At 39.9% G+C, this 25,046-nt stretch overlaps 1 long non-coding RNA gene across 1 annotated transcript in view; it reads right to left on the minus strand.

Annotated features, from left to right (window-relative positions):
- Positions 1–650: 650 nt before the first annotated feature.
- Positions 651–25,046, minus strand: part of LOC143268551 (uncharacterized) — a 34,236-nt gene continuing 9,840 nt past the window's right edge. Inside the window, exons 3-4 of the long non-coding RNA XR_013044612.1 lie at positions 13,663–13,915; positions 651–776 (exon numbers count right to left, since the gene is read on the minus strand). This is a non-coding gene — a long non-coding RNA (uncharacterized LOC143268551). The remainder of the gene's footprint in view (positions 777–13,662; positions 13,916–25,046) is intronic.

Genomic DNA, 25,046 nt, shown 5'->3' on the forward strand with positions numbered 1-25,046 from the left:
CCATCCCACAACAGGATTCCCAAACTGAATAAAAGGAGGGAAGGAACAAAGCCAGCTGGGTACCAGCATTCATTTCTCTCCTCTAGTCTCAAGCTCTCACACCACAGGTAGAGGCCTAGCCATCATCCTTCCTAAACCGAGCTAAAATAAATCCTTCTTGCCTAAGTCACCTCTTGCTTGGTATTTGTTCGTATTAAAGGGAAAAGTAGCCCATGTATCGAGCTTACATACACTTCACTGCCCCATACCTGCACACACTCTTAAAAACAAAGCATCATCAAAACTCTGACAGAATACTATCTCCCCAGGGAGAATGTCTCTAGAAGAACACTTTCCCATCTTGTAAGGCTCAATCCCCTAACTTTCCTCACAGCTCTGGATGAGGTACCGTGCTGTCTATCTCATGCCTCTCCCCACTGTCTCATTTCATCCTGTACAATGAGAGGTCTTGGAAAACAGAAATGGAATACAGTCAATCAGTGCTGCAAACCAAAGCATAGAGTAACCCAGGAATGTTGCAGAAGAGAGCTGACTGATGAGTTGAATGAAGAGTAAGTCTAAAAACAGCCTCCCCACCCTGAAGTATCTGCCATGGTTGTGCTATTGGTGTGGGGAAGATTTACACAACTTCTTTCTTTGAAAATCATGTACCTTTTCTGTTTTTCTTCAGGTATCAAGACTTCTTCAGATTCATCTGCTTCTGCCTCTCTTCCTTGCACATATCTGAAGAGTTCTCTGGAGATGCCATAAATTAGGCTTCAGATCCCACTAGTTCTCTGTGTGGGTACCAAGCATACCATCAAGTGAGTGGCATAGTCCTAACAAAATGTGGCTACACCAAATTATGACTGACAAATCTTTGTCTAAAAAGAGCTGTTTGACAAACAAATTGTCACACTGACCCAGAGTAAAAGGATAAGCTATATTTTATGTGATAAGCTTTATTTTACAGGACTCATAAATAGAAAATTCAGGAGAATATTCTTTGGTTCTAAACATGTAAAATCTGTTTTTTATGAAAGTGTACATTTGTGTGGAAATATGTCTTTTAAAGCTTCAAGATGAACTACGCTTGAAGAGCTAAGTCCACCTAACATGAAGATTAGCATATTTACAGCCTCTAAAACTCCATCACTATCAGAGTCACTTTGTTGAGTATAGAAGCTTTCTAACTAACTTTGTCTTATCTCTGCTTGTTTTCTTTTATGTATGTGTATGATGTGTTGTGTATTTGTGTGTTTGTGCACGAACACCATGGTACCACGTTCAAGTCAAAGGACAACTTAGGTATCTGTCCTCACTTTTGACCATGGTAGGAACAGAGTCTCTTGTTTTTATCATTGTGTAATGCCAGGAGACCTGACCCATAAGTTTCTGGAAATGCTCCTATCTCTACCCTCCCATTTCAAAAAAGGAACAGTCAGGTTAGAGATGAACACAAATAAACCTGGCTTTAGCTTTCTAGAGGTTTGAACTCAGAATCGTATTCTTGCAACGCAAGTGATTCAACCATGGAATCATCTTGAACTATTTCTATAGACTTCCATTAAGCATTTAAATGATTCATTTTAATTGCTTGTATGTTTTTGTTGCTTGCAAGCTCATTTTCATTTTATACAGTAATTTATATATTCAATGAAATATACATTAGAATAATCTCTCCTGGTAGATTTATTGCAGTTTTTCTTTGCATCGTAAAAATTTAAATTGGATGTTTAAATTCTTTCTTAAATTTGGTATAATTTTCTCAAAAGCTTAAGGGCCTTGGGATGTATTAAGCTTTAGGAGACACAAAATATTAACTACTGAAGGGCCTACACAAATCCCACAAAAGTTTAGTATTAGGGTCAGCCTTGGCTATAGTCTTAGTTAGGGTTTCTATTGGTGTGAAGAGACACTATGACCATGGCAACTTTTATAAAGGAAAACATTTAATTGGGGTGGCTTACTTACAGTTCAGAGGTTTAATCCATTATTGTCAATGGAAGGAAGCAAGGCAGCTGGGAATATGGCGGCCTGAGGCAGACATGGTACTAGGGCTGAAATTCCTATAGCTTGATCCAAGGGCAACAGGAAGTGGTCTGAGACACTGGGTGTGGCTTGAGCAGAAATGAGACCTCCACAGTGACACCCTTCCTCCAACAAGGGCATACCTACTCCAACAAAGACACACCTCCTAATAGTCCTAATAGTGCAACTCCCTAAGAGCTTAAAAAGGCCAATTACATTCCAAGTATCACAGGTGTGTAGAGACGAAGGCAAGAAAGATTTAAAGGTTGAAGTGCTGCTAAGATTCAGAGGGAAACCCAACTGGCTGGAGAGTCTCTTGGCCTATGTTCTCATAAAACAACCCTCTCTTCTCTGTCCCTTTGCCCTGGGAGGAAGATGTGTGGTGTCCTCAAAGAGTCTCGTTGTCGTTTGGTTTCTGCCAGGGCTCCCAAGTCTGATACTGGAGACAGATAGGAAACTGGAACAGGCGTTTTCAGTGTAAGGAGAATGAAGACCCAATACCCAATACAGGGGTGGTGATCCCTTCGTAAATAACATATTCAAGTATCACCCTCTCCCTCCCTCTCTTTCTCCCACTCCCTCACATTCAGTCACTGCTATGTACCTTTCACTATTAGGAACAACAGACTACAGTTTCATCTTGCTCATTAGGAAGGTTAGACCACTTGAGAAAAAATGTTATACAGGATGAGTTAGAGCACAAGGATACATGTATTTATGTTAATTTTAAATTTAATAAAAAAATGCAGTGTACTGAATTTCATCCTTCATCTTAGATAGAGATGTCAAAAGGATCATTACCAAGTGACATTTATGCACTTGAATATTTTTGCTACTTGTCATCCCATTTCCTTTCACCTGTACAAATGGCATTTATCTCTGTTGACATCCTGATAATAATGTTATCGCTGCTTTTCAGCAATTCCTACTAACTCATGACAGGTTTCTTTATTTGCATGCCTTTCATTTGACATTTATTTTTTTATTTCCTTAATTTGTTTAAATATGAATCCCCAAATTCTGCTTTGATATTATGTTGCCAATTAGATGCCATCATTCATCACCTTTAATATTCTCAGTAGACAGTAGCTAATGATACTCATTTGCCACTCTAAGTGAATGAGTGTGTGGACACCAGGTGATGTCCTGGGCGATGTTTTCAGATATGAAGCTTAAAGGTATCAGAATCAGTGGCTAACCCTCCACCTCAGACATACTATGTCTTTGGGCATTATGACATTTAGGAAAAGCATGACATCTATCTTATATTGTAACAAAAACATTCTGTGCTATCTAAAGGTCCATAGTATATCAAATTGACTATGCTGAAGAAAACCCAGCCACCTGGTTTTGTATTGTTTCTGGATGTGTCTATAAGAGGGTCTCTGAATGGGCTTAGTATTCAATCAGTAGACTGAATAAATCAGACTGCTTTTCCCAAGTGGATATCTTCCATCCCTTTGAAAGCTGAAATAACATAGGAGTAGAAAAGGTTGAATTTTCCCTCTGTCTGGCTGCAGACCTAAGAATATGGACATTAGAGCCTTTGGTTCTCTGGCCTCCAAACCCAGACAGAAATGCACACCAATGGTTTTCTGCTTCTCAGGCTTTTAGACTACAGTATTTAATTCATTTTGTCTCTGGTTTGCTGGTGGCATACCATGGGAATTCTTAGTCTCTACAACTCCATGAAGCAATACCATGCAATAAATCTCATCTGCATATTTAAATACATTAATTATTCTATTATACTTCTGTTACAGTTTCCATGGAGAATATTTACATGGTGCAAATTCGGATTAACTTTTAAAAAATTACTTCATGCAGAGTGCACGGGATGGCAGTAGAACAATGTGTCAGAAGGAAAGAGGGAAAGGGAGACAAAGTAACACACAGAACAGAACTGAACCTGAAAGTGAAAGACCCAATAGAAAAGGATGTCAGGTTGGGACCTGAATGGAAACTGATTGCTGTGGAATAAATCTTTTGTACATTGTAAAGATTTGTCACTCAGACTGGTTGAATAAACAAGCTGGTCAGCCAATAACTGAGCAGAATAAGGTTAGGCAGGAGAGAAAGACTAGGAGAATGCTGGAAGGAAGAAGGACAGAGTCTGGGGTCCCAATTAGATGCAGAGGAAGAAAAGATTTGTCACTTGGATTCATTTAATAAAAAGTTAATTGCCCAGTAGCCAGGCAGGATTTATAGGCAGGGTAACTAAAGTAGAAAAATGATAGAAGAAGGGCACAGTCTGAGAGGACCCCAGCTTGCCACCAAGGAGGCAGGACTTGTAGAAAATGAGCTAATAAGCCATGAGTCACATGGCAAAGCATAGATAAGAAGTATGGGTTAATTTAAATGTATGAGTTGGCTAGTAACAAGCCTGAGCTATCAGCTGAGCATTTGTAATTTATATTAAGTCTCCAAATCAGTTATTTGGGAAGCAGATGCCAGGTATCTAGGAGCAGGTGATCACACAGGAAATGCTTACAAATGGTGCCTAATGCCCAGGACCACATACATCCACATAAAGCCTGAGAAAGCTTAAAAGGATTCTAGCACTTTGCTTCTTCCTATTCTCATGTGGTCTTCATTTACTATGGCCTCCTATTCCTTATTCTCCCTCTCTGTTCTTGATCCAGGTGGGATCTCTCATTCCCCCAAGCTCTCTTTCCCTCGACCCTCGCCCTTCATTACCCCCACTCATGTCCAGGCTGTTCATGTAGATCCCATACATTTCTCCGTCATTGGGCGATCCCTGTGTCTTTCTTGGGGTCCTGTTTTCCAGGTAGCCTCCCTGGTGATGTGAGTAGCAGTTCAGTCATCCTTGTTCCACATCTAGTATCCTCCAGAGAGGCCCACAGAAATCCACAAAGATACCCCCACAATAGACTGCTGGCAATGGTCAAGAGACAGCCCGAACTGACCTACTCTGGTGATGGGATGGCTAAACACCCTAATTGTCATGCTAGAAACCCCATCCAACAACTGAGGGATCTGGATGCAGAGATCCACAGCTAGGCCCCGGGTGGAGCTCCTAGAGTCTAATTAGCAAGAAAGAGGAGGGTTTATATGAGTGAGAATTGTTGAAACCAAGGTTGGATAAAGCACAGGGACAAATAGCCAAACGAATGGAAACACATGAACTATGATCCAATGGCTGAGGGGCCCCCAACTGGATCAGGCCCTCTGAATAGGTGAGACAGTTGATTGGCTTGATCTGTTTGGGAGGCATCTAGGCAGTGGGACCAACCTGGTCCTGTGCTCATTGTATGAGTTGGCTGTTTGAAACCTGGGACTTATGCAGGGACACTTGGCTCAGTCTGGGAGGAGGGGACTGGACCTGCCTGGACTGAGTCTACCAGGTTGATCTCAGTCCTGGGGGAAGCTTTGCCCTGGAGGAGGTGGGAATGGGGGGTAGGCTAGGGGGAAGAGGAGGGGGGCGGGAGGGGGAGAACAAGGGAATCCGTGGCTGATATGTAGAATTGAATTGTATTGTAAAATAAAATTTAAAAAAAAAAAAAAGGATTCTAAATGCACAAAAACAGTCAAGTCTGGCTTCTTGGTAACCATCTTTTCTCATTTAGGCCATTTGCTAGTGGCAGGCAGAGGTGTGGCTCCTTTAAGAGATGGCTTCCTGGCTCAGTGCAAGGGGGAAAAAAACTGTGTAACTCTTTTAATGAGCCTAACACTTGTATGGATTTAAGAAGCAGCAGGTGGTGCACTACTGGGTGGCAGTGTGGACCCAAAAACTACCCAGAGTTGAGGTGGTAAGTGTGTCTCCCACAGGGATCTCTGCCATGAAGCTAGGCTCTCAGGGAACCAAGCGGGGTGGAGAGAGCTGCCAAAGCAGAGGTCCTGCAGCTCAGCAGTTTAAAGGCTCATGTGGTCACGAAAAGATTACAAATACGCAGGAAAGACAGATTCAGAAAGAAAAAAAAAAGCTCTAAATGGGTTACAGTGTATTTAAAAATGTACAAAGGCTGGGGAGAGAAAAGAAAAAGGAATAGACAGTCATAAAAAAAGAAAAATATAGCTTTAAAATAATAAAATAAAGCCCTTAAAAGGGGAGTGAAATAATATAAAAGAAAAAAAGCCACATAAGGATGGTAAATAACCGGATTACAATCCACAACCCCAGAGAAGCTAGGTAAAGAGGACACTAAGAGGGACACACATCAATTGCCCCAGGAAGCAGAAAGGGTAAAGATCTCCTGGGCAAACTGAGAGGGGAGGGCATCGGAGGAGATGGGAGGTGGGAACATGGGGAAGAGATAGGGAGGAAGAGCAATGGTACACTTGACTGAGTATACCATTAAGGGGATGGGGAGAAATCTGCAGCTAGGGAAAACCCCAGGAACTCACAAGATTGTCCCCAGCTAAGACTCATAGCAGTGGTGGAGAAGGTGCTTGAACTAGCCTTCCCCTGCACTCAGATTGGTGTCTACCCTAATTGTCATCATAGAACCTACATCCAATGGCAGATTGAAGCAGATACAAAGACACAGCCAAGCACATGGCCAAGATCCTGGAGTTCAGTTGAAGAGAGGGAGGAAGGATTATAAGAGCAAGGAGGGGTGGAGTCAGAAGCATGATGGGAACAACCACAGAAATAGCTGACCCAAGCTAATGGGAGCTCATGAACTCTGGACTGACAGCTGGGGAGCCTGCATGGGACCAGACTAGGCCCTCTGAATGTGGGTGAAAGTTCCTTGGGTTGATGTGTTTTTGGGTCCCCTGGCAATGGGACCAGAACTTACCCTGAGTACATACACTGGCTTTTTAGATCCCATTCCCTATGGTGCAATGCCTTACTCAGCCTTGATGCAGGAGGAAGCAGCTAGGTCTAACCCCAACATGGTATAGTAGCCTGTGTTGACTATCCAAAGGAGGCCTTACTCTCTATGAGGAGGGGATTAGGGTAGGATGGGGGTAGGTAGGGAGAGTGGGAAAAGAGGAGGGAGGGGGAATGGGTTGGTGTGTAAAAAGAAAGAAAATCTTTGTTTTTAATAAAAAAAATAAAAAATATTTTATTTTTTAAACTTAAAAAAAATGGGAAGTGCTGGGTGGTGGTGGCACATGCCTTTAATTCCAGCACTCAGGAGACAGAGCCAGGCAGCTCTCTGTGAGTTCAAGGCCAGACTGGTCTACAGAGTGAGATCTAGGACAAACACCAAAACTACACGGAGAAAGAAACCCTGTCTCGAAAAACCAGAAAAAAGGGGGAAGGGGGAATAATATAAAAGATAAACGCCACACAAAGATGATAAATTCACAGAGTCTGGATCTTATTTGTTATTGTGTTGTCTTTGAATTTTTTGGCTACTAAGAGACACTGGATTATGAAAACTTCTAGAGTCAAACAACCTATATATTTTAAAAATGTCTTGACTTCAAATTTTAAGTAAAAAGATGTGTTACTTTTGGGGAGAGATTATGCTTTTAATTACACAGTAAATGAGAGGCTGTGGATTCATTCTGAGTTAAAGAAAATCAGGTGTGTTAGAGGAAAACTCCCCCCAAAATCTTGGCTACAAACATAAGAAATAAACCAAAAAAAATCTATAAGATATGTGATGTCTAGCACGAATCTTAAAAGGTCTTATTAATAAAAACAAACCCAGAGCCAGGTTTTGGGGTGAATGCTGAAAGATCAGAGAAGTAGAACAAGCCACATCTAACCTCACCTTGCCAACTTCTCATCTGATCTTGTTTCCTCAAACTGGAAGCCTCTGAGTCCTCACCCAAATGGATCTCAGCTGAACTGTTGCTCAAAAGCCTAAAAACTTAAAAAAGCTCTAGCTCCTGGTTTTCATGCCTTATATACTTTCCTGCTTCCTACCGTTGCTTCCTGGGATTAAAGGCATGTGTCACCATGCCTGGCTGTTTCCAGTGTGGCTTTGAACTCACAGAGATACAGATGGATCCCTGCCTCCAGAAGGCTAGGATTAAAGGTGTGCATGCCACCATTTTCTGGCCTCTATGTCTGTCTAGTGGCTGTTCTGTTCTCTGATCCCAGATAAGTTAATTAGGGTACAAAATATATTGGGGGATACAATATTACCACAGTGATGTATATTTTGCCTGCTCACACACATCACAAAAATTATTTTTGACTGACGTATACACAATGCATAGCCCATACTTATATTAATACAAATATGTACATTACTTTTAAAAGTTTATGTGTTTTCAGAGTAAGAGGATGCGACACCAATAAAAACAACTTCAAGGCTGCTGACTGAGATGATCCAGCCTCACAGAATACTCCATCCAAGACTTAACAATTATCCTGATTTTCTCAAGTTTCCCCCAAAGATGTCAGCACCCTCAAATAACAGGAAATAGTCTAGAGAACTATACCCACATTCCCAAAAAATGGGTTATGGATGTTTATTATCATTGAAGGGGTGTTGGTTAAAAGTTGCTATTGGTCATAGGAAAAAAAAGCTAAACAAAAGAGCTAAATTCCAAGATTTCTAAAGAAAAAAAGGGGGTTAAAATATAGAAATGATAGGATAGAAGGGTAGGCCCACAGAAATCCACAAAGATGCCCCCACAATAGACTGCTGGCAATGGTCAAGAGACAGCCCGAACTGACCTACTCTGGTGATGGGATGGCCAAACACCCTAATAGTCATCCTAGAAACCCCATCTAACGACGACTGAGGGATCTGAATGCAGAGATCCACAGCTAGGCCCCAGGTGGAGCGCTGGGAGTCTAATTAGCAAGAAAGAGGAGGGTTTATATGAGTGAGAATTGTTGAAACCAAGGTTGGATAAAGCACAGGGACAAATAGCCAAATGAATGGAAACACATGAACTATGAACCAATGGCTGAGGGGCCCCCAACTGGATCAGGCCCTCTGAATAGGTGAGACAGTTGATTGGCTTGATCTGTTTGGGAGGCATCTAGGCCGTGGTACTGGGTCCTGTGCTCATTGCATGAGTTGTCTGTTAGAAACCTGGGGATTATGCAGGGACACTTGGCTCAGTCTGGGAGGAGGGGACTGGACCTGCCTGGACTGAGTCTATCAGGTTGATCTCAGTCCTCAGGGGAGGCTTTGCCCTGGAGGAGGTGGGAATGGGGGGGGCTGGGGGGGAGGGGAGGGGGCAGGAGGGGGGAGAACAAGGGAATCCGTGGCTGATATGTAGAACTGAATGGTATTGTAAAATAAAATAAAAGGAAAAAAAAAAAGAAGGGTAGATTATTGAATGTACTTTTAAATGAAAAAAGCAGCTGAAAGTCTTAAATATTTTATGTAGGTGTGGGTTTTTGTACATTGATACAAATTTGAGGTTATTTTTGCTACACTTTATATATGTTTCTACTCTTGTTTAAGATATTTATGTATATTGATACAACTTTAAGGTTATTTTGTTAGAGCCTACTGTACCTACATTTCTACTCTGTTTGGAGTATTGTGCTTATACATATCATTTAAAATATAATACATAGTTAAGAAAACAGGTTAGTAGTAATCTAAAGTAGCCAAACTTAAAGTGATGTTAGGTATATTTTCAAGGTCATACACAGATATATTTAGATAGATAGATAGGTTTTTCTTCAAAACCTACAGAATATGGCATTTAATATGTTTAATAACCTAAGGCTTTTCATGACAGTGAGACATGTCTGCTCCAGGCAGCACCAATCTACTTCAGAGAATATGATGGGCATCTAAGAAACTCCATAAGGAGTTTGTTTCCTCTATGGCAAAAGCTAGCCATGTGGGGAAAGAAACTGCCCTTGCCTCAATTGCTGGCAGATACTGTCCAAACTGGACTAGCAAGATACAAAAGAAAAGTGATTGCCAAACTTTGCCAAAACAAGGTAAGGCAGTCCTTCAAAATATCCTTCTTCTCAAGAATATCTGTCAGATAAACTAGGCCTATAAGCCAAAGTTGGATGCCCTAATGTTACAGAAGAACTTTGGGTGACTGTCCAGGTAGCCTGATGTCCCTGTCATTAGGTAATATTTCATCCTTCTAGGTCTGTGATGGAGTTGAAGACTACATAGTTAAAGTTTCCTTAGTTATGATAAAAGATAAATTAGGTATAAATCTTTAGACTCACAAAGATAGATAATTAAAAATATTTCTGTAATTTTGTCAAATATAAATGGACCACTGTGGTCACTGTAATTCTTACTTAATAACTGTTTTGGTTGTGTATAGTCTTACTTTATTAAAGTTAAAACCTTCCTTTTTAATAAGACAAAAAGGGGAAAATGCTGTTGTCACTCAGATTGATTTAATAAAAAGCTGATTTTTATTAGTAGCCAGGTAGGAATTATAGATGGGACAACCAAACTAAGAGAATGATGGGAGAAGATGGGCAGAGTCAGAGAGGACTCTAGCCAGCCACAAAGGAAGAAGAACCTGTAGAAAATAAGGTAATAAGCAATGAACCATGTGTCAATGTATAGATAAGAAGTATGGGTTAATTTAAATGTAAGAGTTAGCTAGTAACAAGCCTGAGCTCTTGGCCAAGCATTTATAATTTATATTAAGTCTTCAATCAGTTATTTGGGAAGCAGCTGCCAGTTATTTGGGAGCAGGCAGTTTAGACAGGAAAACTGCCTACAGCCGACATCAGGCCCTTGCCCATAAAGATGGCTAGTGAGCTATTGTAAATTATACATGAGAAAGTTCATTGAGTAGTATGTCTGGCATAGAGTATAAGCTGAATCCTCATATTGATAGTCATTATTAAATTACCCTAAATAGCAGTACACTGAAAGAGAAGGCATTGTAAAGACTGAGTAAAAAGTTATAATGTGTGTTATGATCTCAGTTTATTAATTATGTAAAAGTAGATGAATTTATTTACAAAGATGTGTTTTAAGTTGTATAGTTGATCTGATTCACTGATTGATTTCCATATTCACTAAATATTGTACCAGATTTCCTTTCTCTGGATTTAATACTTATAATAATTAGAACTGAAGAGTAGCTGCCCATAAAAACTAAAGTATTTCTTATTTTACTAAACCACCGTAAAGGGCATTGAAAGGTGTCTAGACACTGATCCTCCCACCGTTTCAAGTTTTTCAAAATTAGTAGAAGCTATCACCAACTCTGAAGGCATTTTCCCAATTGACTTTACTCTTTCAAGTCAGCTTTCCAAACAGTGTTGGTGTCTGTCCTGTTCCAGATGCTCTCAAGTTCATGTGGATGCTTAAGTTACTTTCCCCTAAAATAACTAGTCAAAACATCAGTCAAAGCTATGCATCATCTCTGATGAACTGAAATCAGCCAAGTTCTATGACTCACTACTAAAAGCTAATTCCATTTCTCTAGTGTTGAATTATTATTCATTCTGAAGTGCCACTAGACAAAAGTTGTCTGCAAAAATAATTTCTATTCACTCATAGTCATCTTTGTCTAAATAAGTCATCCATGTTTAAATTTGAGGAGTAAACAGTTTTTTCCCAAGTAGCATCTGAATTCTTTACTGAATTTTGGAGTGAATAAATTTACCTGCAAAGGATTACACTAACTACCATTATTCACACCCAAAGTTTCCCATAATTTTGGTTTTCAATAGTAGATTCCATTCCATTCAAAAATTCAGATTTATTCTAATGTTTCATGCATACATTATGCAACTGGGTGCCATACTTATTTGACTCTTTCAGCCTCTAGGAAGATAAATGGTGACATTTATCAAAAACTAATTGCATGAGGTCTTGTTGCTAAGCAATGGAAAAATCATACTTTGGCAAATGCACTATATGTTTAAAGAAAAATACTACTTAGAATAGCTAGGAGTAGAATGGAATCTTCTGGTATAAATTTGGCTGAAAGTTTCTTTCCTTTGCAAGATTTTAACATAATCATGAAACCCTCACCTCAGCCACCCCAGAGTAAATGGTACCACAACAGATAAGGGAACCCTCAGTTGCTTCATCTAGATAGGAAATTCGTTGCTCAGAAATCTATCAGATATTTTTCTCAAGTAAATATTGGAAAATAGGTAAATCCCATCTAGAACAAACTCCTTAATTAATTTTTTGGGTGTCGATAGATATGTTCTTTTAATATATCTAGTTCTTTATGTTATACTCATCTGAGTGAAAAAAAATAATGTAACTAATGGCTTTTCCTATAAATTTTCCACCTCTCTAAAAAAATGCATGAATGGCCCTCAACTTGCTAACTAATATATCAAGGATCCACTTACCTTACATATTTCTAATTAATTTCTTTGTAGGAATATATCTTAATGTGCTGTAAAATAGATGTGCATTAATTTATCCATGCAATACCTCAGTGATGGCATGTGTATTGTTTACAAATATTTATTATGCTATGATCATCTTAATTGTACTTAGTACTTTCATATTAATACTTTTCATTCTATGAATATATTGCTAGGCTTTTTTTAATCTATCTACATATATATTTAGACTGGAAAATATTGCTCAATTTTTATCACAATGATAAAAACAACTGTTTTCCCTCATTTATTAATATCATGATTAGTAGATGTCATATTCCTGAATGTCTTCTTAAATAAGGCAGCAATATGATGTTTTAGTGATGACAGAAACACAGTTCTCCTCAGGAGCAAGGGACAAGTACACTCAGTGCAGCATAAGGAGTGCAAGATGTCTTCCTCCAAAACTCTGTCAGGTAAGCTGTCTGCTCATTATAAAAGACTGTGGTTCCCTGAACTCAGGATCCTTTTCCTAAAACCCAGCTCTGTAGCTGGAGTTTTGACTCGGGCCCGTGCCCCTCAGACCCAAGTAAACACACAGAGACTTATATTGCTTATAAACTGTATGGCTGTGGCGGGATTCTTGTTATCTAGTTCCTTTATCTTAAATTAACCCATTTCTATTAATCTATAAGTTGCCACTTGGTTTGTGGCTTATCGGTACTTTAAATCATACTTCTTATGGCATTGGCGGCTGGCAGTGTCTCCTGACTCAGCCTTCCACTCCCCAGAATTCTCCTCTCTCCTTATCCCACCTACACTATACTTCCTGCCTGGCTACTGGCCAATGAGCATTTTACTTGTCAATCAATCAGAACAACACATTCGCAGCATCACCTGCAGCACAGCTCACTGCATGTGCAGACATCGTCTAGTCTTCTTCACACACTACAGTAAGCAGAGATGTCAGGAGAATTAACACAAATGTGCAATATTACTGTTGTTCCTATTGAGTCTTAAGCTATCCTTACATGACCATGAATCTGAGTCTTAGACACCTCTGCATTTTTCATATTGATGGTGTTCTTTCCAACTACAAACAAACACACACAAAGTTACATAGAGTGTCTATGCTCTCTTCTGCAGAGTTTACCGTTATGTCATTGCAGCTCTCTTTCCATCACTCTCAAATACAGAAGTTCCCCAATTTCAGATATTGATTCACAAGGAATAATTAATATTTGATAATCACAAAGATTAAAACTAGTATTTACTTTTAAATGGAATCTGTGATTTATTTCGCTTATAATTTATTTACCTTAAGGTAATTTATGTCTAGAAACATCAATTAGTGTTTTTAAAAGACAGTGTCAGCATAAATAGTAGTTACGAAAAGAAATGAAATTGCATCATAGAACTAAAATGCACTATCTAAAGTGATTTGAATTATCCTTTATGAAAAGCATTGCTAGTATCTTTAGAGAACTCACCTATGTCCATCTGTCTATATTCTTCCAGGTAAAGTATTCCTGACACCAAACTCCTAGTGAATGATGGCATCTCTTTCCTAATTGAGATGGCTCGTTTTATGTAAACTTTACACTCATGCATCATTTTCGGAACAGGGACTAGGAACAGCCTGTAGCCAAAGCCTGTGGTATATTTTCTTGATTAATGGCTGTGTGGGAGGGTCCAGCTCACTGTGAGAAGTGCCAGACCTGGCCAGGCAGGTGGTCCTGGGTTCTATAAGAAAGCAGACAGAGAAAAGCTATGAGGAGCAAGCAAGTGAGCACTATACTTCCATGACTTCTGCTTCTGTTTCTGCTTGCCTCCAGGTTCCCGCCTTGCCTTTCTTAGATGATGGGCTGTGATGTAGAAGTAAAACTGAGATAAACTCCTTCCTCCCCAAGTTGCTTATGGTCTTAATGCTTTATCACAGAAGAAGAGCCCTAAGTAAGATACTAAACATCTTTCTACAGAACTCCTGATATCATAATAACTTCACACCTACAGTTGAACTTTTCTCCAGTCCCTAAACCCTTAAAATTGCTCATATTTCTACAGAATGACAATTTTATTTTCAAGGTACCATATTCAACATGGTATTAAATTTATCATTCCCTTTTCAGTTTTGGAGAAAGAGTCTCACATGTATTCATGTCTGTACTAGAACTTGTTCTATAGACCAATATGGAATGGAAGCTACAGAGCTCCCCATTCCTTGGCTTCCTAAGTGTTACCACTCAAGATGTGTGCCACAACCACAACTAGCCCCTATCTCATTTTTCTAAACAAGTACCAAAAATTAATGAATCAATATTTTTCTTTCTGTATTTATCCAGCTTTCCCTCAAAGCCGCTATGTCTGCAGACCTGCACTGCCCAATAGCACAAAAAGATGTGAGTCTGAGTACTTCAAATATGGAAAACAGACTGAAGTAACTTCATTATTGTGCTTCATATTTATTGATGTATATGAACATATAAATGCAAGACATTTTATTTAGTTTATATCAATTCCTTATTAAATATGTATATGTTGTAGGTTCAATAAAATATAAGAGCCAAATTTACCTCTTATTTTTTGGTTTTAATTATGTGACTATGAGAATTTTTTCATTTTTCCCATTTGTATAAGGGTGTGGTATGCAAGCATTTCTGTGTGATTGCATGTGTGTGGGTACACATATGTAAGCAGATGTGCACAAGCATGTGGAGGCTGATGTATAGACTCATCCTCTACTGCTTTTCTGTCTTGTTGAGGCAGGAGAGGTAAATAAAACCCACAGCCTGCCAATATAGGTAATCTCACTGCAACCCAGCTTGCTCTAATGGTCCCTGTCTCCATTCCCTAAGGCTAGAATTACAGGGAGGCCACCACATCCAACCAACATTTACTTGGGTTCTGGGGATCCAAACTCCTATCCATATCCTTATACAGCAATCACTTTAACCACTCCATGCCATAAAAACAAATATTTAATTAACTTGAATATTTCCATAAGCAGAATTAGTTTCAACCAAAGCAAGAGAAAAGAGAATTGGACTGATTCATTTAGAATGCTTAATATATACCAAATGGCACATTATAGATATTATAACTCAGATTACATAAACTTCAAAATATTTTTAATAAATATGTAATAATTTCTTCTGATTTTTTCCAAAGGAAAGCCTGAAGAGAACAAGAAGGGAAAGCATATTACATAGGGTAGAAAGGCAAATAAGTATCAAGCAAGCATACAAGTGCAGGTATTTAGAATTGGATCCATAGCATTTCCACTTGGCCTAGCTGTAATTACTCTAAGAACTGTATAATAATAAAAATAAAGGAGGATGCAGGCTCTAAAGGAGAGGTCATTGCTAACTATATCTCATAAAGCTTTGGGCTATGCCATGTGGTTTGGCTGGTCAGTGTACAGCAGCTGTTTTGGCATCTGTGCTCATGATACATGCCATAACACCCCACTCACATGATACTCTAATGCAGCATAGTCTGACCCAGCTGTACCAATCCAGAGCTGCCTACCACCTGGGATGGGAAGTTACTCAATACTACATCACAGCTGAGTGCCCAACGTTCTGGCTAAGACAGCCCTGGCTGACTTCTCCATATAGTGAGGCATCCCGGCTTTCAGACTTTGTCCATCTTCTACCTTGATGGAAACAAATCACAAGGGTAGTGGTGTTCTCTTGAAATTGGACCCACTGTCTTTGCACCTGTAGAGGAGACAGTCATTTGAAAACACTCACAATACAGACCCAAGAGAATGCTATGTGTTTGTAACTTGGGTCAAGATATTAAAATTTCTTCCCAAAATTTATTTTCAGCCTGAAAAATAAGATTCATCTGACAAATAAGATTTTTGTGGCATTTCACAGAACTATCTCTGGAGACTCCTCCTTATAGGGTTTTTTTTTTTTTTGTAGAAGTAAAATTCTTCTATCTTAGATGTATTATTTTTTCCATGTAATGGTGTAAATTAAAATTTAAGAAGCCCTAATGATCACTTTTAGCTAATGTTTAATAGGATTACTATAAAATTACTATGATTAGAAATGTGGCATTTGCTGACTCACATGCTCACAAAGAACACAAATAAATAAATCTGTAAGAATCAGCAATTGCATTTCACATAGCTGTGTATGAATGCTCATTACTTTCAGGACAAAAATCCAACACACTATGTGCATTGTTTTTAATCTCAGTTTTAAAGATGTAAAATTATCAGCTTTAGTCAGTTTTCCCAAAATGCCAAATCGTGATCACATCACAAGTCTCACTGGGCATTATATATTGAAGTTAATTAGAGTACATTTTCTCCTTCTAAATAATCTGTAAGCATTGATAACTATTGACATACTTCTTCATATTTATTGCTTGTTTATCAGTTAATTATTTGGCTTTTAGAATCTCTGCTTTTCCTAATTAAAAGTAATACCACAAAACCCTGGTTTTTTGTTTTTGTTTTGTTTTGTTTTGTTTTTTTTTACTTTTTCATTTCTAATCAGTACACTGAATACGCATTTATGGTATCAGAAAATACCACAAAACCTTCCAAAGGAGAGTAGCAATGAACAGTCCTACCCACCTATGACATCTGTGAACCAGGTCAATGACCAACATGAGAAAATAGTCATAAAGGGACAACAAATAGCGCTCACATGTTGGTCGTCACCGTCACCAACAACTATCTAATTAGATTTAAGATCCACTCAACAGGAGGGAAATTACATCTAATACTAGTTACAACCCATCTTCCAAGAGCTAGTGGTCATCACCTTAGGAAACAATCTACTCATTGACACAATTCTAGCAGCATAATTCCCAACTACATTCTAAATCTTACCCTTATACCCATATATAGGTGTAGCTAGCACTTCTCATCAAAGAAGCATCTTTTTACGGCAAATAGAGACCACAACAGAAATCCACAATTGTACACAATGCAGAGATCACCCAATCATGGGGAGCTAAGAACCAATGGATACATTTACACCACAGTTCCTGTATCTATGGCCTCCAGAAACATCACAGAAGAGGGGCACATAAACTGTGTGCCAAAGTACCAGGAAGTGTGCTGTGAAACAGTTTCTCCTAGAAATGGCTGCATAAACCAGACTGGAACAATAGCAATATCGTTAGACATGCTAATATAAAGGGAAGGGGGAGTTTCACAGGGTCTCACCCCTAGACAGAGAACTATAGGACACCAATGATTTCTAGGAGAGGGAAACTTAATCTCTCCCAGGGATGAGCCCATTATTAGTTCTCCTTTGCCACTCTAGAGGTGGTAGGGCCTTGGCGAATGGAGCTGATAAATAAGGAGGTCTAAAGAAGCAGTTCTCAACACGTGGGTCTCAGTCCTTTTGGGGTAAAATGACACTTTCACAGAGGTCACCGAAGACTACCAGAAAATGCCAGGTGGCAGTGGTGCTCGCCTTTGATCCCAACACTCAAGAGGCAGAGCCAAGTGGATCTCTGTGAGTTCAAGGCCAGCCTGGTCTACAGAGCAAGATCCAGGACAGGTACCAGAACCACACAGAGAAACCTTGCCTCTAAAATCCAAAATAAAAAGACCATCAGAAAACACAGATATTTACATTAAATAATATGGTGATGTATTGTGTACCCTAATAAAATTTGCCAGAAGATCAGGGAACAGAACAAAGCACTAGATTAAATATAGAGGCTAGGCAGTGGTGGCACACACCTTTAATCCCAATACTTGAGAGCCACATGCCTTTTAATCCCAGCACTTGAGATCTCACACCTTTAATCCCAGTATTTAGAAAACACCTATGACATTAATCCCTGCACTAGGAAGAAAGTGATGGCTGGGCAGAGAAAGTTATATAAGGCATAAGGAAACAGAAACCTAAGGCCATTTTCAGGCTGAGGAGTCTTAGAGGTAAGCCGTGCCGAGGCTTGTTCCTTTTTCTCTCTAATCTTTCAGCATTTACCCCAATATCTGGCTCTGGGTTAATTATTATAAGACCATTTCAGAATTCATATTACAATATAACAGTAGCAAAATCACAATTATGAAGCAACAATTGAAGATAATTTTATGGTTGGGGTTCAGTACTACATGAGTAACTGTATTAAAGGGTCACAGCATTAGGAAGGATGAGAGTCACTGGTCTAAAGTCTCATGAAATAACCACTTTTATTCAGGTCATCAGACAATTTATACTCTGAGGGTTAAGAAAAATCTCATGAGTAAAGTTCTCATGGGTTCAAACTGTATACAATCACGAGGACAAGCTGCATTTGACAAAAATATGTTTTTTTTCATAGAAGCATATAAAGGATAGCTTAAACATTTAACTGAATAATATCAGCAAGCAAAAATGAATAACCTTAATTAAACTCACTCACATCTGCTATACATTGGAGGAGTACAAAAACACATTCCAAAAATAATTCCATGTTTTAAAGAAACCAAGGTCACAAGACTCCTGTATTGTTTTCTTGGCATGTTCTCACAGGCGCTCAGAATTCACCTCACATGCCTCCATTCCTGGACCGTGATCTAACAGTTATCCAATACCAAATGGGTAGCCCTGAAACTTTCTGAAAAGCAAAAAATGGACTCAGCAAGTTGTATTTATATATTTGTGCATATATGTACATACATATGTCTTTGTGCATGTGTGGATGTGTGTGTGTGTGTGTGTGTGTGTGTGTGTTTGTGTGTGTAACATTGTTAATCTAAGAAAAAGAGGCTTTCAATTTGAGAAGGTGTGGAGTATGCATGGGGATGAAGGAAGGTACCTAGGGGTTGGAAAGAGGAAAAGGGGTGGGTGTCTAAACTTAATTTAAATTTAACTAAAATGTATTTTTTAATCTTCATCTTAAATATCAGAAGAAGAATGAATGCACCATTTCTAGATTCAGAGAAGTTTAATCTAGTCATAGAGAAGGAAAAGAAACTCATACCTCTACTATGCAATGTACAGTTGCTGAGTTTCTTTTTGAAGTTCAGTGGCGTTACTAATAACACCAAATGAAAATACCAAGCACTGGACTCTACACAGAATACTAGAGTAAACCAGGCAAGAGCTTTCTTGTTATCTCTGATTGTACCAGAATTACAAAAGGCTTTGGAAACATCAGAGGAGCAAACAGAGCTCTGGTCCATCACACCCACCCACTCTGCATTACTGCCTTCAGAGTCTCTGAGTGAGTAATGCCACTTGCCTTCTCACCCTTCCCTAAATCACGAAATGTCCTTGAATCCATTTTATCTCTTACCTCTGGAGCCAAGCCCATCTACAGTTCCTGCCAGGTTCACCTCCAAACTATATTCCCTGAATCTAGCTAGCTGCCATCCAGCTCTGCTTATAACATCCAACATCGAATTACCATGACCTCTTGCCAGGACTATTAAAATGATCTCCAAATTGTTACAGCTTTCCAATTTACTCATAAACTACTAAAACTGAAGTCAAATTTGTACTTAATAGTCATATGCTAATTTCAAGTATATCATTTAAAAATTATCAGTAAATACAACCATACTAATCAAGATTCTAATAATAGCATCCTATCTTCTATAATCACTTTGAGTCTAACCTCAGCTTTATACAAACAAGGAAGAGAATTTTGAGTGTGCCCGATGTGTCCTTTTTGACAATCCTCAAGTCAATTGACTAATTCTTCTTTTCAGTATTAGAGATCAAACCTAGGGTCTCACATGTGCTTTATCTATGACTCACAGCCTCAGACGAAATTTGCTATTTTTTTATGTTTTGATTTGTTCTTTGAACATTCATATACTTTATTTTGGTCAGATTTTCACCTCTCTCAACTCCTAGATCCTTCCCATCTCCCTAACTTCCCTAACCCACCTAACTTCATGATCTTTCTCTTAAAATAGCAAAACAAAAAAAAAACAAAATCAAAATACCCAGATACACACACACATACAGAGAGAGAGAGAGAGAGAGAGAGAGAGAGAGAGAGAGAGAGAGAGAGAGAGAGAGAGAGAATCTGACTTGCATTGTTCAACTACTCCTGAGTATAGGGCCTGCCTTAGAGTTTTAAAGAATCTCTTTGTGCACATTCAAAGATGTTGTCTATATTTTCTATTATCTTATTATCTTATAATGTCCTTCAAAGTTTTTTTTTCATCCAGGTTATTCTACTTTCATGAAACATGCTAGAAAGTTTTCTTTTCTCTAAGAACTAATTTTTGTATGACCATGTGATGGCTAATCTTGGCTGTTGACTATATGTGGAATCAACTAAAACCAAAGCCGCCCTGCAAGGGACACTCTTCATCAGCTTAGTTGAAGCAGGAAGACCCACCATAAATACAGAGTGCCACATTCTGGTGACAGCCCAGATAAAAAGACATGACATCAGAAAACATTGTTCTTTTGCTTACTTTGTCTCACTCTTGCTGGAAAGTTTATCTGTACCAGTATTGCAACATTCCTTCAACAATACTAGAAGAAAAAAATCTTTGGAATCCAATGTAGACTGAAGACCAGTAGCTCTCGAAGGATCTCCCAAGCCCCTCACATAAGATTGAGACTACTGAAATATTACCTCTGTGTACTAAATGATTGCTGGATTTCTGGCCTCTTCCATGTGAGACAGCCATTGTTAATGACTCAGATTGAGTCCTCTTTCTTCTAAGCCAATCTAACAATGTCCTGTTCACTGTGTGATGGTTTGATTAAGAATGGCTCCCATAGGCTCATATATTATAAAGCTTAGTCATCAGGGAGTGGCACTGTTTGTGAAGGATTATGGCCTCATTGGAGTAGGTATGGCCTTGATGGAGGAATTGTGTTACTGGGGGTGGACTTTGAGGTTTCAAAAGTTCACACCAGGGTGAGTGTGTTTCTCTCTCACTCTCTTTGCCTATGGATCATGATGTAGAACTTTCAACTCCTTCTCCAGCATCATGTCTGCCTGTATGCTGCCATGCTCCATTCCATGATGACAATGGATTAGCCTCTGAAACTGTAAGGAAGCCCACAATTAAATGCTTTCTTTGATGATTTTCTTTGATGATAACACCTTTGTTATGGTGTCTCTTCACAACTAAGAACAGTGACTAAGATTCAATACATACATACACACACACACACACACACACACACACACACACACACACACACACATATATATATATATATATATATATATATATATATATATATATATATATATATATATATATACTTTCAATTCTTTCAGTTCTATTCCTTTAGAGAACCGCATCTAATACAAATGGACATTATTTCCTTCTTAAATGCTTGATAGTATTCAACAATGAAATCTGGGTCTAAAAAATTGTTTACTAAGGGTTTTTTTCTCATGTTGTTGTTTTGCTTCGTTTTTGTTTTGTTTTGTTTTTCGAGACAGGGTTTCTCTGTGTAGCTTTGTGCCTTTCCTGGAACTCACTCTGTAGACCAGACTAGCCTGGAACTCACAGAGATCCACCTAACTCTGTGCTGGGATTAAAGGTGTGTGCCACCACCACCACCGGCTGTTTACTACAGTTTTAAAAGGCATTTTTTTTCAGCAGACTGCCCCAGGCTCCAAGGAGGAAGCATGGTCCCACATAGCACTATGATGGACTGAGCAGGACAAGGAGATACACATGTAGGCCTAGGGCTGACTGAGGAGAAAACACAGGACCACCTGAAGCCTTGCAGAACTGGTCAGATGTGTGCTATAATGGTGAGCAAATGTATGATATGGGAAAGAGAGACAGACAGACAGAATGGTTCATTTCCTGTGGGCAGAGGTGTATCTGAAGAGGTGAAAGAGGTAAGGAATGGGTTGACGGAAGAGGTAGCTTGATAGCCAACCAGGGCCTTAGTAATGTCTGAGCCTGGGCTGCTGCTGGGCCAGTGTCGGGGTTCATAGCCCTGATGCAGCCACCACAGTCTGTGTTGATGTCCTTGGCTTCTGATACCACCACAGACTGAGAGAACTGGGCTGTACAGAGTTGGCCCCGCCCCTCATTGGCTGCAACACTAGGTAGAACTGGTCCTGCCCCTCACAGGGTGAAGCACTCAGAAGACAGGGTCCTACACTTCATCTGGGCAGCCCAATAGAGCTGACCTTGTTTGCAGGGACGTGGGTGAGCTGGACCTGAGGGCGTGAGAATGATAGGGCAGGTCGTGCCCCTCTCATCTGACACCTGGTGGTGTCACGTGGAAAGATGCACTCTTCCCCTTGCCATTCGACACTTGCAGCAGGTGGGGGACCCAACCCCTCAAACCCTGCACCTTGCATGAGCAACCCAATAGAGTTGACCCTATAGATAGGGAGGAATGCGGTGAGCCAGCCCGGAAGGCATGAGAGGGGCGTAGCTGCTCCTGCCTCCCTCATCTGTGGTGTGGTGGTGGGGGTGAGGAAAAGATCCCTTCCCCCTTCTCCCTACTGCCTCCAGCTGGCGAGGGAGCTGACCCTCTCCTTTACCAGCTGTAACACTCAGGAAAGTGGGCCCTGCACCCCGTGTGGGAAGCACAGGGGCACTGACCCTGTTGATGGAGACACAGGTGAACCAGCCTGATAAAGTGAGCGTGGGAGATCTGGCTCTGCCCCTCATCTGCCATACAGCAGCATGGGTGGGGGAGAGATGCCACCCCCTCTACCCTGGGGATGATGGGAGAACTGACCCTGAGGTCATAAGAGCAGGTGAACTGCCCCTGCCCCTCACCAGCTGCAGTGCTAGGAAGAGGTCCTGCACGTTGCCTGGGCAGCACAATAGAGCCTACTCTGCTGGAGGAGATGTGTATGATCAGACCTGAAGTTGTGAGCCTGGGAGAGCTGTCTTCACTACTAGTCTGTCACGCGCGGCTGTGTGGGCGGTAAAGAGATACCCCGTTACCCCTCACCCCCTGAGACAGACTAGCAGCCGACCCTCCCTTTTTACAAGCTGCAGCATTCAGTAAAGCCAGCCCTGCTCTTTACCTGGGCAAGATAGTAAAGCTGACCCTGTGAGTAGAGGCACTGGTGAGCCGGCCTTGAGGGTGTGATAGTATGATGGCTGACCACACTCCCCTTGTCTGCCATTTGGTGGCGAGGGCAAGGAAAAGATGCCCTCTTTGCTTGCTCCTGCCACCTGTGGTGAGTGAGGGAGCTCGCTCTCCCCCTAGCCAGCTGCAGCATTCAGGAAAGTGGACCCTGCACGTTTCCTGCGCAGTACAGTACATCTGACTGCCTGGATGTGTTGGGGGAGGGGGAGGAGGTTATGCCACTGAACTGACCTAAGAATGTGAGCATGGGAGATCTGGCCCCGCCCCTCATCTGCGATGCCCTCCCACTCTGCCCATTGCCACGTGGCCCGTGGGAGAGCTGGCCCTGAGGTCATAAGAACCGCAGAGCTGTCTCTGCCCCTCACCAGCTGCAACACTCAGGAGCGTGGCCCACACACCTTGCCTGGGCAACAATGTAGAGCTGGCTGGACCTAAAGGTTTAGGTGTGGGAGAGCAGCTCCTGAAGGTGTAAACGCGGGAGAACTGGCCCCACCCATTGCTCATTGCTGCAAGGGGTGAACTAGCAGGAGCCATGCTGGCGAGCTCACCCTGGTGGTGAAGAAGAGAGAGAGCTGGTGGGCTGACCAACCCTACAAATACCCAGGCCCAAAAGCAGGGCTATGAGTTGGCCAACCCCAACATCCACCCCAACTATGATATGCTGGTGCATATGAAGGGGCCAGTTCTGCAGAGCCACAACTGCGGGATCCCCACAACACAGGACAACAAACAAAATATCCATGAGGAATCCCAGTGAAGGCCCAGCATCAACAATGTAGGAGAAATTAGAGACTTTGAACTAGACCAATGACGCTGCAATGAACACTTGCAAGTAAAGATATATGGACAGAAGGGTTTACTGTGTGATTCACTGTGTCACACTACAGCTTCCATGATGAGATTTTTTTTTCCTTTTTTTTTGTTCTCTTAAATTTTATTTTATTTTATTTGGGGGAGGAGGTTGTAAGGGCAAAGGGCAAATACAAAGGGATGAGAAAAGAATAGGATCAAGATACATGATGTGAAAGATACAAAGAATAAATAAAAGAAAGTTAAAATTTATATATATATTAATAAATTAATTTTTAAATTAAAAAACAAATAAGGCATATTGTCTAAGCTGAGCTTTTAAATTTCTTATCCTAGTATTCTTGATAATCATTTTTATTATATCTCAATATAAATGTAATCATTTGTAATATCATGTTTTTCATATTCAAAAATCTCCCTGTTTCTGATTGTAATTATTTGTTATTGAATTTTGAAATGTTTATCCTTTATCATATTAAATAGTCTCTATATCTAATGTTTATCTCTTTTGATTTAGGGACTCCAATTGTATATAGTTTAGTCTACTGAAAGGTCATTAATTTGCCTGTTCTTCAAGCAGCTAATTTTTTTGTAGATCTGCCTATAAAGTCACTTTCTGTTAAATGTGTAAAATATATTTTCATTGTAAAGATCGTAATTATGCTTTAAAATTTACATTTGTTTCTCTTAATAGTTCCCATTTCTTTATAAATTTCCCATTTTTCCATCCATTATAGACATTTTTTCTTTTATGTCCTGATCATTTTGATACAAGCTGCTTTAAAATTTCCATCTGCTATTTCTGAATGCTGATCCTTCAGATTTCTGGTAGCAATGATTGCTTTTTGTTTGTTTATTTTTGCATTAACAATATTGGTTAGAATTCTCTGTTTCTTTAGAGATCTATAATTTGAATTTTATAGTAGACATTAAAGGTGATATATTTATCAAAATTTAATTTTATGTTTCTTTGAAGAGCATCTATTTTTATTATAGCCAAAAGTGAAATTACTGGTTACTCAATGAATTTGCTTTGTGCCTTCCTAGGACACATGTGT

The sequence above is a fragment of the Peromyscus maniculatus genome, chromosome 14 (genome assembly GCF_049852395.1).
Source record: "Peromyscus maniculatus bairdii isolate BWxNUB_F1_BW_parent chromosome 14, HU_Pman_BW_mat_3.1, whole genome shotgun sequence".
Taxonomy (NCBI): Eukaryota; Metazoa; Chordata; class Mammalia; order Rodentia; family Cricetidae; genus Peromyscus; species Peromyscus maniculatus.